We start from the raw sequence: 19,889 nt of genomic DNA on the forward strand, positions 1-19,889 counted from the left end.
TCCCATCTCTTTAAGAACTTGCCACAGTTTGTTGTGATCCACACAATCAAAGGCTTTAGCATAGTCAATGAAAAAGAAGTAGATGTTTTTCTGGAACTCCCTAGCTCTCTCCCTCATCCAGCGTATGTTGGCAATTTGATCTCTAGTTCCTCTCCCTCTTCGAAATCCTGCCTGTACTTCCGGTAGTTCTCGGTCCACATACTGCTAGAGCCTAGCTTGTAGGATTTTCAGCATAACTTTACTAGCATGTGAAATGAGTGTAATGGTGTGGTAGTTTGAGCATTCTTTGGCATTGCCCTTCTTTGGAATTGGCATGTAAACTGACCTTTTCCAATCCTGTGGCCACTGTTGAGTTTTCCAAAATTGCTGGCATATTGAGTGTAGCACTTTTACTGCATCGCCCTTTAAGATAGTGATTAGCTCAGCTGGAATACTGTCACTTCCACTAGATTTGGGGTTGCTCAGACTTCCTAAAGCCAATTTGACCACATTTCAGGATGTCTGGCTCGAGGTCAGTGACCACCCCATCGTGGTTATCAGGGACATTCAGCTCTTGCTTGTATAGTTCCTCTGTGTTATCTTGCCACTTCTTCTTAATCTCTTCTACCTCTGTTAGGTCCCTGCCATTTTCATCCTGTATCATGCCCATCCTTGCATGAAGCATTTCTTTCATATCTCCAATTTTCTTGAAGAGATCTCTGCCGCTCCCTATTCCATTGTTTTTTCTATTTCTTTGCACTGTTCATTTAGGAAGGCATTCTTATCTCTTCTAGCTATTTTCTGGAATTCTGCATTCAATTGGGTTTATCTTTCCTTTTCTCCCTTGCCTTTCACTTCCCTTCTTTCTCAGCTATTTGTAAAGCTTCCTCAGGCAGCCATTTTGCTTTCTTGCATATGGTATGGTATTTAGGCCATACCTGAGTGGCCTAGTGCTTTTCCCTACTTCCTGAATTCAAGCCTAAATGTTGCAACAAGGAGCTTATAGTCACAGTCAGCTCCTGGTCTTGTTTTTTTATTAGGACTGGCACTTGGCAGTCAGCTATGATATCATGAACTAGATCTTCTTCCCAAATAAGTCCTATTGTAGAGTGACCATTGGGAGTCTGGAGGGACAGGCAGCCCAGGACATGAAACTCACCATGGATCCAGAGGCCATTGTGTGGCCCCAGCAGTTTAACCAGGTTGGCTAATGACTGCTTGTAATCTGGTGCCTTTTGCATTCATTAAGTTGAAATCATGGAACATTTCTTATGGCATGCAAACAGTTATTTTACCTGAGAGTAAGTTCCAAGTACTACTAAGGAACTTCTCATCAAAAAGTGTATCCTTTTTCCACCCTCTCCCTCTCCATGCTTCCTTCATAATGGAGAGCCCAGGAAATTTTCTCAGGAAGGCCATGGATTACAGAGTTCCACAGGACTTCCAGTAGCCATCCTGAGACCATTTGGTAGTGTATGGTATACAAAATTTTTAAAGGAATGAATGAATTGCCATGGCAGGGGCCAGGGCACACTTCAAGGCCCACAAGAAAGGGATGCAGAGGCCTCAGCATCTTTTCTGCCCCAGAGTAAGCACAGTTTTCTTGCCTGCAATGTCTAACCAGTAGTTGATGACATGCAGGATCCACTTGAGAAAAGCTCATCTCAGCGGCATCATAAGTGCTTGCTTGACAGAAGGGTCTGCTAGGGGTCACTGAGAAAGGAACTCCCATTCAATCATTCCAGAACTAGGTGATTCATTTCAGCACACACAATGATCCTTATCAGCTCTTCCTAGATGCTCCTTCTCTTTTTTCCAGACAGTGCCTCAATCCAGGTGTGTCAAGAGCTGTCACCCTGGATTCGCCAAGGTGGGTCAGGAAGGGAAGCCACCTTGCTGCTATGCCTGTGCCCTCTGTCTGGAAGGCACCATCTCTGCTCAACAGGGTACGTGTCTTCAGAGGAAGGGACCATTTTTCCTGGTCAAGTCAGTAAAAGAATTGAGTGCACCCAAGCACTCAGTCTTTCTTTGGAGGGTATATTATATATTAACTAGAGGACACCAATAGATATCATGAAGCACACATGACAAATATTTTTTAAATGTTAGTACATATCCAGTTGGACATGATCTTCTACTCAAAGAAGTTTTTAAAGGTTTGTTCTTTCTGCTTACCGTCTTTTCTGACCTTTGTATTTCTAATCTCACTCATTAATTCCATACAGTGTGTGGAATTATATGACTTTGGGGGCAATCTTTGAAATACACAACATGGCGACTGGGCCTCAGTACCCTTCCCCTAGCTTGAATCATGATCATCCCACGACCTTACGTTTTCATAACATGGGTCTGGCCATTCCTAGAAACACTTAAAATCACTTCAGCTCATTGATTCCATTGAAGACAGAATTATTGTTATGCAAAGGAAGGAATGATCATAGGAGGGTAAAGAGGCCTCCTCCTTCAAACAGCCTCCTCTTTTGTATCTCAGCTTATTCCACAGCTTCTTTCACATAAAATCTGCTTGTAACACCTGCCATGGATTAATATAAAACTCATGAAACTAGTAGAATAGATTTCAGCCTCTGCCTCTAATCTGGGTCAGTGTTTTCCAGGAAGGAACATCAACAGGCTGTTCCTATTCTGAGGAAACAGGTCTATGATCCTTCCCTTTAAGGCCAGTTCTGGAAATACTCAAACAGTTGCAAAGACTGGGTTTACACCTCCAGAGCACAGGGGACATCAGAACCTGCAAATCCATTGAACTGTCCCATGACAGCCCATCCAGGCTTATGAAACAGTAACACAGGGAGCAGGCTCACCAGATTCCCACAACTGCGACAAGGAGTTCCCAGCCAGTCACATTCAGGACTCCCCAGATGGCGATTCCAGACTCAGTGTGGGAGATGGGTGGGCAAGCATTAGCAGAGGTTGCTGAACTGGTAAGGGCATCAGATGACATGAGTCGAGAGATTTGGAAAAGAAACTGTCCTGGAGAAGAGAGGGGAAAGATCAAGGGGGTTTTATCAGAACTGTTCCAGAGGTTCCAGGCAAAGAAAAAGGATTAAGAATCAGATTCACCTATTCACATGGGAATATGGTGCTCCCGACATCCAAGGGAGATTATCTTCCACATGGCTCAGTTTTAGGAAACTCAGTTTTAGGAAACTCAGTTTTAGGAAAACTGAGTCATGAGGAAGCACCCAATAAAGGATGAGAAAAAGAAGCCACAGTCCATCACAATCATCAACCCCACCTGGTTTTTCTTCCCTTCCGTTCACTTCTTCACATCCCTAAACTTTCCATCTCAAAGTGTTAAAACACAGACTGTTCTGGATAACATCAGATGCATGTTAGTGAAACTGGATTCACTCTCCCTTCTTTCAGATGAAGATCACTGTATTGTGTGTCCAGCAAATCAGAACCTAACCCAGACCAGGATCACTGTGTCCCCAAGACTGTGAGCTTCCTGTCCTATGAAGAATATCTGGGGATCACCCTGGCTTCCCCTGCCCTGTTCTGCTCGTTCACCACAGGCTGTATCTTAGCAATCTTCGTCAAATACTTGGACACCCCATTTGTCAAAGCCAACAACCGGGACCTCTCCTACATTCTCCTCCTCTCCCTCCTACTTTCCTTTTGCTCCACCTTCCTGTTCATTGGCAAGCAAAGCAAAGTGACTTGCCTCCTCTGACAAACAGCCTTCAGCACCATCTTTTCAGTTGCCACCTTGAGTGTGTTAGCCAAAACAGTCACTGTGGTGCTGGCCTTCCTGGCTACCAAGCCAGGGAACAAGGTGAGAAAGTGGCTGGGGAACAGCTTGGCCAACTCCATTGTCATTTCCTGTTCCAGTGTGCAACTGGTCATCTATGTCATCTGGCTGGCCATGGCTCCACCTTTTCCTGACTCTGACATGTTCTCCCAGCCTGGACACATCATCCTACAATGCAATGAAGGGTCTTTTGCCATGTTCAACTCTGCCCTTGGCTACATGGGCTTCCTGGCTGCCTACTGCTTCACGGTGACCTTCCTTGCCAGGAAGCTCCCTGGAGCCTTCAATGAGGCCAAACTGATCACCTTCAGCATGCTGGTCTTTTGCAGTGTCTGGGTGTCCTTCGTGCCCACCTACCTGAGCACCAGGGGGAAGTACATGGTGGCCGTGCAGGTCTTCTCCATCTTGGCCTCCAGTGCTGGGCTGCTGGGCAGCATCTTCATCCCCAAGTGCTACATCATTGTCCTGAGGCCTGACCTGAATACAAAGGAGTACCTCATGATGAAAGCAAATGGTGGCATCTTATGCTAAGCAGGAGGAATCCACCTTCATATATTCAGCCTACACTCAAACTAAACTCAAGCTTAGAAGGGGAAGAACAGATCGATGTCTAGTTCTATACGAAAAAGAGCTGTTGTGTAGGAAACTGAAGACTATGCTTCAGCTTGGGCTCAGAGAAGGCAAGGGCTTTGAGGGGATTGTGAGAAATTCACAATGAACACTGAGAGGTACATCCATCCCTAGTGTGGCAGTCCAGGATCTCACTTAACTACATCACCCATGGAGTAAAAGGAACTCAGACCTTCCAAATCACATCCCTTCACAAGTTACCTCTCTTTGCTTTCCCTTCCATCATTACTACCATTGTGTATTGTGTTGTCCTCTGCTAGAAACACCTGCCATGGATGGGTAGGGAACTCATGATAGGACAAGTGGAAAGGTTTTCAGCCTCTATCCCTATTCTTGGTAAGTGTTCTCCAGGAAGGAAATCCATGAGAAAGCTAAACTATGGTCCCTCCATTTAACCCCAGTTCCACCCATATTCAAATGGTCAGGAAGACTGGATTTATTTCTCCAAAGCTCAGGGGACACCAGATCTGACTAACCCACTGAACCTTCCTTAGCCTACAGTGGGATATGTTAACAAATTCATAATCCATTACCTGGGGATCTGAGTGAGAACACTGGACAAGCAAATTGTAACCAAGGAAGCCAAAGGTCTACCAATGAGATTGAGAGCCAAGCTGGACTTTCCTGTCCCCTTTCCCATGCCAGCCTATCCTGTCTCCATTAAGCAGTGCCACAAGGAGCTGGCTTACTTGATTCCCACAGCAGTGGCAACTAGTTGCTGGCCAATGAAGTTCAAGACTCTCCAGATAGGGAGTCCAGGCTCCACGTGGGAGACATGTTCACAAAAATTGAAGAGGCCCTAAATTTTCCAACAAAATGTGTTACAATACAGACAGATCTGGATAACATCATATGGTTCTTAGTGAAACGGTGTTGACTCTCCTTCCTTTCAGATGCAGATCACTGTATTGCATGTCCAGCAGATCACCAACCAAACTCAGACTAGGATGTTTGTGTGCCCAAGACGTTGAGTTCCCTCTGTTATACAGGCATTTTAAGGATTACCCTGCTTTCCCTTGCCTTATTCTTCTTCAGCACAGGTTGCGTCTTAGGAATCTTCCTCAAATATTTGGACACTCCAATAGTCAAAGCAAATAACCGAGACCTTTCCTACATTCTCCTCATCTCCCTCCTGCTTTCCTTTCTGTCCACCTTCATGTTCAGTGGCCAGCCAAGGAAAGTTACTTGCCTCCTCCAAAAAATGGCCTTCAGCATCATTTTCTCAGTTGCTGTCTCTACTATGCTGGCCAAAACAGTCACTTTCTTCCCAAGGACTACTTCATTGCCCTGAGGCCTGAGCTGAATACAAAGGAACACCTCATGATGAAAGCACATGATGGCAGCTGATGCGAAGTTGGAGGGATCCACTGTAGCCATTAAGATGGGAGCTAAATTTCATGGGAAAACCAGCCAGAACCTGTATTCTTTGCATCCCCCTGAAGAAGGGAGTCCATATCCAAACTAAACCCCAGCATAGAAAGAGAATGGACAATCCGTACTTTGTTCCTTGCTGAGAAAAATCACTCTGCATGTCTAACTGTTGGAAGATTGTGTTTCAGTGGAAATTAAAACCTAATTGAGCTAACTGGCTCCAGGTAGACCAAGATTCTATAGGCATGTGCAGCTCTGATGTACAACCATCCTAAATCCTACAGTCCAGGATATCGTGTAAGTCCAGCACACACACATACACATTGACAGGGGCTCAGTACTTAACTTCTAAATTTTAGTGACATTTTATATTGTCATTACTGTTATTTCTGTTTGAGCTTTACTTCTGAATTTGATCGTATTTTATGAATCACTGTTCACCACTGAATTAGATTAAATAAAATATTAGATACAAGATGGCTTCCTCTGGCAAATGAAATTCTTGCCCATATACTGAGCAGAAACCTGAGCAGCAGCTTGCATAAGGGAGATGTAAGCAGATTATATTGTTGTTGTTAGTCGTGAAGTCATGTCCAACCCACCGCGACCTCATGGACACATTCCTCCAGGCGTTCCTTTGGTCCACCATCCCCTGGAGTCCACTTAGGCTCACACCGACTTCTTCAGTGACTCCATCTAGCCACCTGATTGTCTGCTGTCCCCTTCTTTTGCCATGTATTGTTCCCAGCATTAGGCTCTTCTCCAGGGAGTCCTTCCTTCTCACTAGGTGGCCAAAGTATTTGAGTTTCATCTTCAGGATCTGGCTTTCTAAAGAGCACTCAGGGTTGATCTCCGCTAAGACTGACTGGTTTGATCGCATTGCAGTCCAAGGGATTCGCAGGAGTATTCTCCAGCACCACAATTCAAAGGCCCCAATTCTTTGGCGCTCAGCCTTCCTTATGGTCCAACTTTCACAGCCACACATTGCAAATGGGAAAACCATAGCCTTAACTATACACACTTTGTTGGCAGGGTGATGTCTCTGCTTTTTAATATACTGTCTAGATTTGTCATAGCTTTCCTCCCAAAGAGCATGCATCTTTTAATTTCTTGGCTGCAGTCCCATCTGCAGTGATCTTTGAACCCAGGAAAATAAAATCTGTCACAACCTCCATTTCTTTCCCATCTATTTGCCAGGAAGTGAGAGGACCGGATGCCATGATCTTAGTTTGCTTAACATTGAGTTTCAAGCCAATATTTGCACTCTCCTCTTTCACCTATATAAAGAGGCTCTTTAGTTCCTCTTCATTTTCTGCCATTAGAGTGGTATCATCTGCATATTTGAGGTTGTTAATATTTCTCCCAGCAATCTTAATTCCAATCGGTGATTCATCTAGCCCTGCCTTTCTCATGATGTGCTCTGCATATAAGTTAAATAGGCAGGGTGACATTATACAGCCTTGCCAAACTCCTTTCTCAATTTTGAACCAATCAGTGGTTCCACGTCCAGTTCTCACTGTTGCTTCCTGACCCACATATAGGTTTCTCAAGAGACAAATAAGATGGTCTGGTACTCCCATCTCTTTATGAACTTACCACAAGTGATCCACACAATCAAAGGCTTTAGCATAGTCAATGAAACTGATGTTTTTCTGAAACTCCTTCGCTTTTTTCATGATCCAGCATATGTTGGCAATTTGATCTCTAGTTCCTCTGCCTCTTCAAAATCCTGCCTGTACTTCTGGAAGTTCTCAGTCCACAAACTGCTAGAGCCTAGCTTGTAGGATTTTGAGCATCACTTTGCTAGCATGTGCAATGAGTGCAATGGTGAGGTAGCTTGGAAGGATGCCCTTCATTGGAATTGGAATGTAAACTGACCTTTACAAATCCTGCGGCCACTGTCGAGTTTTCCAAAGTTGCTGCCATATTGAGTATAGCACTTTTACTGCATCGTCTTTTAATATTTTGACTAGGTCAGCTGGAATTGTGTCTTCTCCACTAGCTTTGTTGTTGCTCAGACTTCCTGAGGCCCATTTGACTTCACCTTCCAGGATGTCTGGCTCGAGGTCAGTGACAACTCATCATGGTTTTCAGGGTCATTAAGCTCTTTCTTGTATAATTCTTCTGTGTAATCTTGCCACCTCTTCTTAATCTCTTCTGCCCCTGTTAGGTCCCTGAAATGTTGGTCTTTTATCATGCCCATCTTTGCATGAAACATGCCCTTCATATCTCCAATTTTCTTGAAGAGATCTCTGGTCCTCCCTATTCTATTGTTTTCTTCTATTTTTTGCACTGTTCATTTAAGAAGGCATTCCCATTTCTTCTGGCTATTCTCTGGAATTCTGCATTCAATTGGGTGTATCTTTCTCTTTCGTTTCCCTTCTTTCCTCGGTTATTTGTAAAGCTTCCTCAGACAGCCACTTTGCTTTCTTGCATCTCTGTTTCTTTGGGATGGTTTTAGTTGCTACCTCTTGTACAATGTTGTGAACCTCCGTCCACAGTTTTCAGGCACTCTGTCTATCAGATCTAATTCCTTAAATCTATTTGTCACCTCTACTGTATATTCATCAGGGATATGATTTAGGCCATACCTGAGTGGCCTAATGTTTTTCCCTACTTTCTTTCATTTAAGCCTAAATTTTGCAACAAGAAGCTCATGATCTGAGCCACAGTCAGCTCCTGGTCTACTTTTTACTGACTGGATATAGCTTCTCCATCTTTGGCTGCAGAGCACATAGTCAATCTGATTTCTGTGTTGACTCTCTAGTAATGTCCATGTGTAGAGTCATCTCTTGGATTGTAGGAAAAGAGTTTGCTATGACCATCATATTCTCTTGAGAAAATTCTACCAGGCTGTGCCCTGCTTCATTTTGTACTCAAAGTCCAAACTTGCCTTTATTCTGGTTATCTTTTGGCTTTCTACTTTCGAATTCCAATGCCCCATGATGAAAAGGACATCATTTTTTGGTGTTCATTCTAGAAGGTGTTGCAGTCCTTCATAGAAACAGTCAACCTCAACCTCTTAAGCACCAGTGGTTGGGGCATAGACTTGCACTACTGTGATGTTGAATGGTTTGCCTTGGATTCGAACTGAGATCATTCTGTCATTTTGGAGATTGTATCCCAGTACTGCTTTTCCTACTCTTTTATTGACTATGAAGGCTACTCCATTTCTTCTGAGGGATTCTTGCCCGCAGTAGTATACCTGATGTTCATCTGAATTAAATTCACCCATTCCTGTCCATTTCAGTTCACTGATTCCTAAGATGTCAATGTTCAGTCTTGTCATCTCTTCTTTGACCACATCCAGCTTCCCTTGATTCATGGATCTTACTTTCCAGGTTCCTATGGAGTATAGATCTTTACAGCATCAGATGCTCCTTTCACCACCAGATGCATGCGCAACTGAGTGTCCTTTCGGCTTTGACCCAGTCGCTTCATTCTTTCTTGTAGTACTTTCTGGCCTGAGGGGCTCATCTTCCAGTGTCATATCTTTTTGCCTTTTGGTCCTTTCCATGGGGTTTTCATGGCAAAGATACTGGAGTGGGTTGCCATTTCCTTCTCCAGTGGATCACATTTTGTCAGAGCTCTCTGCTATGACCTGTCCGTCTTGGGTGGCCCTGCACGGCATAGCTCATAGCTTCATATCCTTGTCCTTTGTCTATTACTCAATCTGAGGAGTTGATGATTATCTCTTCCCAAATCTGTCATCAACATTCCAGCATCTTGTTCAGATTTCCTTCTTGCATTAATTCTTCTATTCTCTTCTTTGTTCCTCCACACTTCCAGCTTTCAGAATTCCTCATCGTTATAAGTAAGTTCATAATTTGAGACTACAGCTTGAAGGAGAAGAGTTAAGGAAGGGGAATCAAGAAAGAAGGAAAGAAAAAAAAGACAAAAGAGGAAAGACAAAAGAGGAATGTGGAGAAACCAAGTTAGTCTACCTTATATCTATATTAGAATTGTTGGTACCATTCTATCTCTTTTAAAACATTTGTTTGAACTAGTGTATTTAGCAGAGGCATTGTTCCAACTTTCATAGCAAGGGGCCTTAAGTTCCAATCTTCTCCAGGTCCAATAGGTGGAGCTAAAAGTCTTCTCATTGTGTCTCATATTTGTTCTTTAGGGTTATTTTTTTTTCTTTATGGTCAGCGAGTACAAGTGAAAAACTCCCAAGTCCCATTGGGGAGATATACTTGCTCCGTCAAACAAATCATGCATAATTTAGATCAAAAACAACAACAATTACCCCACTCGAACAACCAGCATCTCCCTAAAAATGGCAGCAAAGGGGGAGAGAACTGTCTTCCAACACCATGAGCTTCAGCCAAGGGCAATTTATAATGTCCAAAATTCCTGAATGCAAATATCAGACAAATTACAACTGCAAAATTAAGTAGAAGAGTACCCCTTTCAAAGTCCTTTCCAAGCAGTGAAACAGAAATTTCTTAAAATCTGAATCACCGCCAATATCTCAGTCTCAAGTCTGAGCTGTTCGAAAAGCACCATTGTCCTCCTTCTCAATTCAAAAGGCACAATTAAGCACAGAAATCCTCCCAGCTAGTACTTTCATACTACAGTCAGTTTACAGTATTGTAATGCTTAGTTCTAGAATAGTGACATGAAGCAGCATTGCAAATAAGATGCCATTTGTCAACCAAAGATTATCCGTTTCAGAGTCCCTTCAGAGTATGCAAACGAAGACGCCTTAAGAGTTCAAGCTGCACATATTGTTGTGCTATTCCCTTGGCAAAGAGAATGTTATGATACAAAGAAATAATAAAACCAAAAGAAAGATAAAAGGAAAAGAAAACAGAAATATTCCATGGAATATGGAATTTCCCTGAGAAGTATAGATGAACTTGGTGTCCTCCACTGAGCAGGGGTTGGACACAGTAGCCTTCTGCAACTTTCCAGTTCTATGATTCTATGATTCTGTGATCATCAGGTTTTTCTAGGCATCCATGCTGAGGGTATTTTTGCCCAGGCTTTCACAGTGAATGGGGCACTGCACTGTTCTTCTCTGTGAGTGTGTGAATCTGGATTCGTAAGGAATGGATGGGAAAAGAGGAGGCACCCTGATGCAGCCTGCAGTCACCCCAAGTTCCGGAACAGAAATAGCGAAGTGGAGGACATTTAGTTAGTTATTGAATTCTTTTGTTCATTCATACATTGAATTTATATACCACCCCAGTAAGCCAGAGTGATCTCTGGGTGCTTTTGAAATGTAAAAACACAAAATGCATGCCCTAAAATATCCAGTTAAGAAACTATGCAGACATGAAATAGATTTCATTCCTAGGGGATGTGGATGCAAACTGAACAGAGTCAGAAAACAGAAGTCATCCTGCATGCTCAACTCTTTTCTCTGCCATTGCAGTTTCATACTTTCCTGAGAGAAGTCCTTTTTGCTAATGCTTCCAAGCTTGGGCATAATGAGGGGCTGGCAGTCCCGTATGATATCTGAAATTGGATCTTCTTCCCAAATAAGTCCTATCAAAGACTGGCAGTAGGATGTAAAGCTTACCATGGATCGCAAGGTCATTGTGTGGTCCAGGCTGTTCCACCAGGTTGGGTTCAGGATTACTTGTATCTGTTCTCCTTCCAGTTCTATTAAGCTTAAACACCTTGCCAAATATTTCCTATGGCATGCAGGGCTCAATATGATGCATGCTTCTCTGAGAACAGTGCCATTGCATATTGTGCAATTACTGTTCAGAAAACCTGTACCTGGATCTGGAGCAACATTCCCCCCTCTCCTTCTCTCATGTTTGATAGAATGGAGAGGCCAGGAAATTTGTTTGGGATATCATGTGAGCAGAAACCCACAATATTGGGGCAGAATATGACAGGCCCACAGGTAATGGCCACAGAGTTGGACCATCCTAAATCTCACAACAGGTTGCTTGAAAGTAGCTAAAACCCAGGTATTTCAGGCTCTGGGCCTGTGTGATGAAGGCAGAAGGACCCTGGGACCATGAGACGCAGTGGCAGCTGGACACAGCCAAAAGGACACAGGAAGGGATGAAAGGAAGAGAAGAATTTGCCCCTTTCCCTTCCATTCAGTGAACATACCATTGCTGCTACATGAAAAAATAGGGGGGAGAGGAGAGGGTTCTGCATTGTGCTCCTAGATTCCAAAGAAACTTTCAGGAAAACATGCATCTCTCATTCCCTTTCCTGCCAGCTTTGAAGCTTGCATTCAGACTGTTTAATCTAATTCTAGGGGCTTCAGAAAGACTGACTTGAAATAAGGGCCTGCCAGGGGTCTCTGGGAAAGGAAGTCACATTGGATTGTTCTGAACAAGGTGATTCATTTCCATAGACACTAACTTCTCAACCAGCTTTCCTATTCCTTCTTTCTGTTTGCAGGTAGTGCCTCAATCCCGGTGTGTCAGGAGCTGTTCCCCTGGGTATGTCAAGATGGTTCAGGAAGGGAAACCCCCCTGCTGTTACACTTGTGCTCAGTGTCCGGCAGGGATCACCTCTGCTCAGGAGGGTAGGTGACTTCAGAGCACAGAACCCATTCCTGAGGCACATTTCAGGGTTCGTGGACAGAGATTCTCCTGATGAGGAGAATGAGCCCTGGGAAATTCTGCCTGCAGGTATCAAGATGGAAGAGGTGGGAAGGCTTATCGCAAGACTACATTCTCCAGGGCTTCAGGCAGACCCTGAAAATATGCAGATTCTGCAAGTCCCAGCATACATAGTCTGTTTCTAGGGTAAGTCAAAGGAGAACATGTACAGGAGTGGTAGCAGGGCCAGGCCACTACGGAAGAATATAGACAAATAGCAAGGAATTGCAGGAATAGCATCAGGAAGACTAAGGCAGGAAATGAAGTGAGAATAGAAAGGGATGCTAAGAATAGCAGGAAACCCTTCTTCAGATATATCCAGAACAATAGACATGAGAAAGAGTAGGGTATCTAGCTTCTGAAAGTGGATGGCAGAGTGATAACAGATGACAAGGAAAAGGCAGAGGTAACCTAGAAACATAGAGACAGAGCAAGCCAGAAGGGGTCTCCTGGGAGATCCAGTCTTACCCCCAGCTCTGACTGCGCTCATGACATGCCTACCATGTGCATATCTAGCCCATCCATGAACACCCTCACCCATGGGGCTTCAACCACGTCCCATGGAAGTTCATTCCATACCTTTGGGGTTCTAATTGTCATGAAGGACTTCCTGGCATCTAAATTGAATGTTGGTTCCCTGAGCTTTGCTCCGTTGGAGCACGTCCTGCCCTCCTCTGCAGGGGAGAACAGGTCTCTACCCACCTCCATGTGACAACCCCTCACATACCTATATGTTGCCAATAGATCCCCTCAGAGTCTCCTCTTCTCCAGGCATCTTCTCCAGTTCCTTCAGTCACACCTCATATGGCTTTCCCTGCTATCCGGCCAACAGCCTTGTGGCCCTACACTGCACTGACTCTAACCTGGATATACTCTTCCTGTAATGAGGGGCCCAGAACTGAGCACAATACTCCAGTTGTGGGTGCATCAGAGTCATATAGAGTGGTAGTAACACCTCTCTTGCTCTAGAAGCCACACTTCTGAGTATGCAACTAAGGGTGGTATTCACCCTCTTGAGGTGCTCAATTCCTCAAAAATAAATCCTGTCAGAAAAAATTAATTTCATTTTTTTTGTCTGGGTAACCTCCCAAATGGACAAAGTGAATGCTGTGGACAGAATCTACCTAGGCTTTAGAAAAGCTTTCGACATAGTGCCACATGACATTCTGATAAGCAAATTAGGATAAACTGGGCTAGATGGAACATTTTTAGGTGGATCCAAAATTGGCTGCTAAACCTGACCCAGAGAGTGCTCATCAATGGCATCTTCTCAGATTGGATGGAGGTAACTAGTAGGGTGCTACAGGGTCAGTCCTGGGCCCCTAAGCATCTTGATTAATCATTTAGATGAGGAAGTATAAGGAAAGATAATGAAATTTGCAGATGATACAAAACTGGGCAGAATGGCAAACACCCTAGTAGACAGAATGAAAATCCAGGGGGATCTTTCAGAATGAGCACATGCAGGAGAGAGAGATTTTAAGACTGATGTGTTGGAATGACTTAGAAATCTCCTTCCAGATCCAGATGAGAGATGGGAAGATCAAGATACTGAAAGAATATACAGAGCAGGTCCCAAGCTTGGACCTAGAGAGTTCCACAAAGTCATTTTGATCTAATTTGCTAATTACTATAAAGAGAGGATTATGAAAAAAAGTGAGAGTTGACATGAGACAATTTAAAATTATGGAAGCCCCTATACAAGTCTATCAAGATCTTTGGCATCAAACTATAGGCTGAGGTATTCTTTGAATATGATCAAGAACATATTTGAAAGGGGTAACATAAGATATCAGTGGGGATATCCATTATAAGCTAGAGTTTTTTATAATGGGGAATATGTTAGAATCAACTCTCTGACAAAAGGTTGAAATATGCCATTCAAATGGGGGTTAATAGATGAAGATCCACGGAAACAAGAAGTAGCAGTAATTGAAGAGAAAGTTTGGGAAATATCAGGAGGAAACAATCAAAGTGGCATAGAAGAAATGTTCGGAGCACTGGGAGGATGTTTAGGTGAGGGAGAGGTGCAGAATGGTGCATAAAATATGCAATAGCAACAATTTAGAAAATGGGATTGATGGGAAGTGGTTTTACAAGTGATAGAGGCATAAAGAGCTGGGAATGGCAGTTGTCCCTTCTTCCCTACCTGCCCCAAAGCACAATTTTCTCCTTTGGGGAAGTGGACACGATACTGCGCATGTTTTGGACTGAAGGGAAGGGAAGGGTGGGGAGAACAGTGCGGGGAGGAATGGTTTCCCTGTTTTCTTTCTATATTTGTGCAGCAGGTTCACCCAGGACAAACAAAGATACATGTACCTAAGAGGATATGCTGAAAACTAGGAGACTCATATCATGAAATGTTATAGATCTAGAATCGGAGCAATGATGAATGAAGAAAAGGCGGACAGGAGACTCATCAGAAAAATAAGGGGATAATTGAACTCATAGCAACATGGTGAAATATCTATGAAAAAGAGTTTGGATCTTCCACTTCAAGGGGAGTAGCAAATATTTATTCAAAGAAGGAGGAGATTAAGATTTAAAAAGTAAAAAAAGATGAAAGAGGAAGATAATTGATCTTGCAGCTTAAATAAGAGGAGTTAGTTATTAGTTATTAGTTTGGCACATTAGTTAACAGGTATGTGCCAAATAAAAACCAAATGTCTTTCTTAAAAGTTTTTTAAAGAAACTTATTAAAGAAAGGATATGTAATACTGGCTGTTGATTTCAGTATGGTAATAAATAAAATATGGGATAAGCAGAAACCTGCTGGAGAGAAAAAAAAGACATCAATTAGTATTAGTGCGCAAAATAGACTTCTGGGATACATTGCGGATACACTGGGGCTCCGTATTTCATGCTGAAATCTGCTCCCTGGTGGGCTCGCAGATCTTGAAGACCACCCTGTGGGGGTGGGCAAAGAAGCGAGCTGCCCTGGTACATGGAGTAACGGTGGCTGCTGTACTTGAACCAGGCAAATCATTGAATTACTGGAGAACAGACGTGAGGTGAATACCCTTCTCTAGCCATCGGCTCTGGCAAAAAAAGCGGGAAAAATAATAACCCTGGCACTCGGACTTTGGACCTTCTGGGTGAGATTAAAATTGAGCCCCTAAAAGGAAATCTCAGGAAGAAGCAATTACTTAAAAAAAAAAAAAAAAAGCCCAGTTTCAAACAGAAGAGGAAGAGAATCCCACCACATCCTCACCCTGGAATAAAAGCGGTGACAGAATTGAAGGAGGTTAACTGAAAAGAGTTAAAGATTGAGATGTGGAAAAAGCAGAATTTTAACATTCCAACTGGTGAAAGATAAGACTGGAAGCTTACCTTAAATCAATCTGAGAGGAAAATATTTTTTTTCTTTCTTTTTATTCTTGATTTTGGACTCTAATCTCGGACTAATCATTTCCGGTTACAGTTCAAACTCTCTTACTATGAAGAATGAAGACGTTCATTGGGAATAATAAGGAGCTCTCTGTTGCCACCCTGTGGTCACTTTGATCTATTGCAAGCGGCTCAGACTAAAACTTTGACTCCTGATTCCCAGCCTTTGGGTGGTGACGGAAATATGTTCCAGTTGTTTTGATACAAAACATCGTGAAGGTGTTTTGTATCAAAACATAATCTTTTGATTAAAGATTAGGGCATAATCTTTTTATGGTTGTTTATTTTTCTTTGCTTGGCTCTTAGCCGATTGCAAATACATGGAGAACATAAATCAAAATATTGGAATGTTAGAAGAGTTTAAGTTACTTGAACTATTTGGCTGGAGAGACTGCACTATTTGTGTTGGATGTGACTGCTTATCTGTTAAAACAACTGGAAGGGGATTGTTATTAAGTAATTATAAGAACTGGAGAAGAGGAAATAATTGGAATAATATTTTAGGCTATCTAAGTGAGGAGAAGGTGGTATTCATCTGAAATTTGAATATGGACTTAATTGCCTTTCTACTTACTTATATTAGCATTCTATTATATCTTAAAATCTGAAGGAAGTAAGATTGAATTAATCTTTCATCTGCAAACCGATTTTGATTTTTGATCTCAATAATGAGCCTCCCCTGTCTTTACAAGAGCTCTAAAAAGACTACTACTTCATCTTCTGCCCCCTCTTCGGGAGCCTCCAGCCTAGTTCATCAACAAAAAATACTGGATGTGATGATCCAATAGAATAAATTCAACAATTTTCAAAAGGAGTAACAGACAACACTTCAAGCAATCCAAGAGTCTATTAAAAATGGCCTCAAAATGAAATGAGGAAACGAGGAAATGGATAGACATATACTTGCTATAAATGCTCAATTAGCTGATATTCAACATAAAACAACACAGAATGAACAAAAAATTCAAGAGTTGGAAAACAAGACTGATACTATTGACCAGAAGATGGTAGAGATAAATAAAGAGGTAGAACATCTGACACAAATGAATACAACATTGTGGGACTCAGTTGCTATATTGGAGATGGAAAAGGCCTCTAAATATTTGAGACGACAGAACATACTAGAGACAAAAAAAAAAGAAGAAGAAGACTTAAATAAGTTAATAGCAACAATGTTAGTGGAAGTACTTGATGTGGAGAAGGAAGAAATGGAGAGAGGAGTTGACTTGCTTTATAGAGTGAATTTGAGCTATGTGAGAAGACAGGCTCCCCAGAAAAGTTCATATCAAATTCGCAAAAAGATCAATAAGAGATGGAATACTCAGAAGGGTGAGTGAACAGCCATTGCAATATGGAGAATACCAGATGGTTGTTTTGAGACAGATCCCATGGAGAATCAGAGAAGGACGGAAGAAGTACCAGTTCCCTACTTCAAAGCTGACAATGAAAGGATTTATGTTTAGATGGTTTGTGCCAGAAGGGATACTTTTCAACTGGAACTCTAGAAGATTTAGACTGGATACAACTCTTAAAGCACAAGGATTTTATGAAAACTTTAGGTGCTCTTTTGAAGATGGAGAACTGACAGAAAAGAAGGAGAAAAAGAAAAATGGAGAGGTGGATGCAGCAACTGCACATCTTTTAAGTGAAGAAGAAACAGAAACACCAGAAAAAAAAGGAGAAGAACAATCAATGGAGCAAAGAGAAAAGAGGAAAGTTAGGCATGGGAAGCCCAAATATAAATAAATATGAATATTGTATACACATGAATATCAAAATGGAGGAAAAGTGGAAAGGCTCTCAGTAAATATAAGTGGATTAAATTCTCCTGGTAAGAGGAAAAAAGCATTTTCACAGCTCCAAAAGCTGAAGATTGACATAATTTGCCTACAAGAAATGCATATAAAAAACAGCATCAAAAACTTTTGGAATTCTCAAAACTTGGTAAGGTATTCATATCTTCAGCTAAACAAAAGAAAAGGGGACTGGCTCTATATATAAAAGAAAACTTGAACCCTAAACACATATTTTCAGATGAAGATGGAAGAATTCTAATGGTTGGTAATGGTAAAACAAAAGAAGGCTCTTTTGGTGGCAGTATATGCACCTCATGACCAACAGGAAATCTTTGACCAGAAGAATTACATACGGTACTTTAGGCCCTAAAGTATGGGCTGACCACAATCATATAACTATGTCTTGGAAAGGAACAAGAAAATTACCTAGATGGACATTAAATAAATTATATTTATTGAAAAACAAAAATTTCAAAGAAGAAATAACAAGGGAGGTGGAATTTTTCTTTCAAGAGCACAAAATAGAAGAAACTTCCCTACAAAATGTTTGGGATACTGCGAAGCATAAGTTAGAGTATTGATTATTACATATACCGCAAAAATAAATAAAAGGAAAAAGCAAGAACAACTTAAATTAACAGACGAACTGAAGAAGCTGGAATCTGAATTGCAAAAGGATCCAATAAAGAAAGGCCTTAAGATGAAGCTGAATATTTTAAAACATAAATTTAATTTAATTGCTGTTGTTAGTCGTGAAGTCATGCCCGACCCATCGTGACCCCATGGACAACATTCCTCCAGGCCTTCCTGTCCTCCACCATCCCCTGGAGTCCACTCAAGCTCACACAGACTGCTTGAGTTACTCCATCCAGCCACCTCATTCTCTGCCGTCCCCTTCTTCTTTTGCCATCTATTGTTCCCAGCATTAGGCTCTTCTCCAGTGAGTCCTACCTTCTCATTAGGTGGCCAAAGTATTTGAGTTTCATCTTCAGTATCTGGCCTTCTAAAGAGCAGCCAGAGTTGATCTCCTCTAGGACTGAGCAGTCTGATCGCCTTGCAGTCCAAGGGACTCACAGGACTCTTCTCCAGCACCACAAGTCAAAGGCTTTAATTCTTTGGCACTCAGCCTTCCTTATGGTCCAACTTTCACAGCCATAATATTACTGTGCAAAATGATAAAGGAAAATGAATTGCATCGGGGCTCATACAGACCTATATAGATAGTAAATCAAGATGCAAAAATTTTTAGGGCCATATTAGCAATTGGAATGAATACATTTATTGACAAATATATTAATAGATTAATTATTAATAATTACACAGATAGAGCCCGCCCTTCCTTCCTTCCTTCCTTCCTTCCTTCCTTCCTTCCTTCCTTCCTTCCTTCTTTCACTTTCCAGCCAAGGAAGCTCGGTGACCACAAAGCCAGTCCCTCCACCCCAAGGATTGTACAGGATCCACTGCTGGGGATCTGTGCAGGCCAGATCCAATTTTATGCTCCTAACACACCTGTGGGTTTGACCATGCTGAGCTGCAGTGAATGGCCTTCACGCTGAACAGGGACCTGGCACGAGAGTGTTTGGTGATGGTCACTGATGTGGAAGGCTTAAAAAGCCAATGGGACAAATTTGGGAAAGATATGGCCAGTAATCAGGATGTGGATCTTCTGCCTCCAGAGTCAAAGGCAGTTTGCCTCCCAGGACCAGTTTCCTGGGAACGTGAGAAACAGGATTAAGGAGACTGTCACTCCATTCCAGCACACCATGGAGCCACTCTCTGGCACAGGGGACACATTGGCAGAGGGTGACCCCATCTTTGGACTCAAGACTTGCCATGTGCTCATCTTGTTGAACAGTGACCAATGGATGCTGTGTGTACTTTCACATGTAATCTAAAAAATTATTTTTAGCCTGGTTCTCAGGCAGGTGCATCATCAGGTGGTGTCCAGCCAAGCTTCACTTTCAAACTCTGGAAAACCCTTGGTAAGTTCTTGCAGGCATGTTTTTCTCCCGCTTACCACCTATTGCTCAGGCTGTTTGGAATCCAGGAACTTTCAGAGGGGATGCTGCTTCAACATTGTAATTAACTATAGTACACTGATGCCCAGTTTGCTCCCAAAGCAAAGCTGAAGAAATGGTTTTCCCAGGAGATGGCCTTGGAGGCCAACACACTAGACTGTCCACTAGACTGTCCTTGAGGGGAAGAGCTGGGAACAGCTTGCAGGGTATCTGAAAGCTTAGGCCAATAAAATGTCTCCCAAGTTGAGAAAGCAGGCAGGTAAGTAGGTAGGCTGGCCACCTAGGCTTGCTGAAAATTCCAGAAAGCTCTTCACTGACTCAGAGCTCCTGGTGTGGCCAAAGACAAACCTTGCAAGGGCTT

The 19,889-nt window shown here is 42.5% G+C and overlaps 1 long non-coding RNA gene across 1 annotated transcript; it reads right to left on the reverse strand.

Moving 5' to 3' along the window:
* Positions 1–6,318: 6,318 nt before the first annotated feature.
* On the reverse strand, positions 6,319–18,429 carry LOC123027294. Its single transcript, XR_006415484.1, has 2 exons — positions 18,387–18,429; positions 6,319–6,456 (listed from the first exon to the last, which is right to left on the reverse strand). It is a non-coding gene; the product is annotated as an uncharacterized LOC123027294 (long non-coding RNA).
* Between the last annotated feature and the right edge of the window lie 1,460 nt (positions 18,430–19,889).

The sequence above is a fragment of the Varanus komodoensis genome, unplaced genomic scaffold, assembly GCF_004798865.1.
Source record: "Varanus komodoensis strain SLA01 unplaced genomic scaffold, ASM479886v1 scaffold316, whole genome shotgun sequence".
Lineage (NCBI taxonomy): Eukaryota > Metazoa > Chordata > Lepidosauria > Squamata > Varanidae > Varanus > Varanus komodoensis.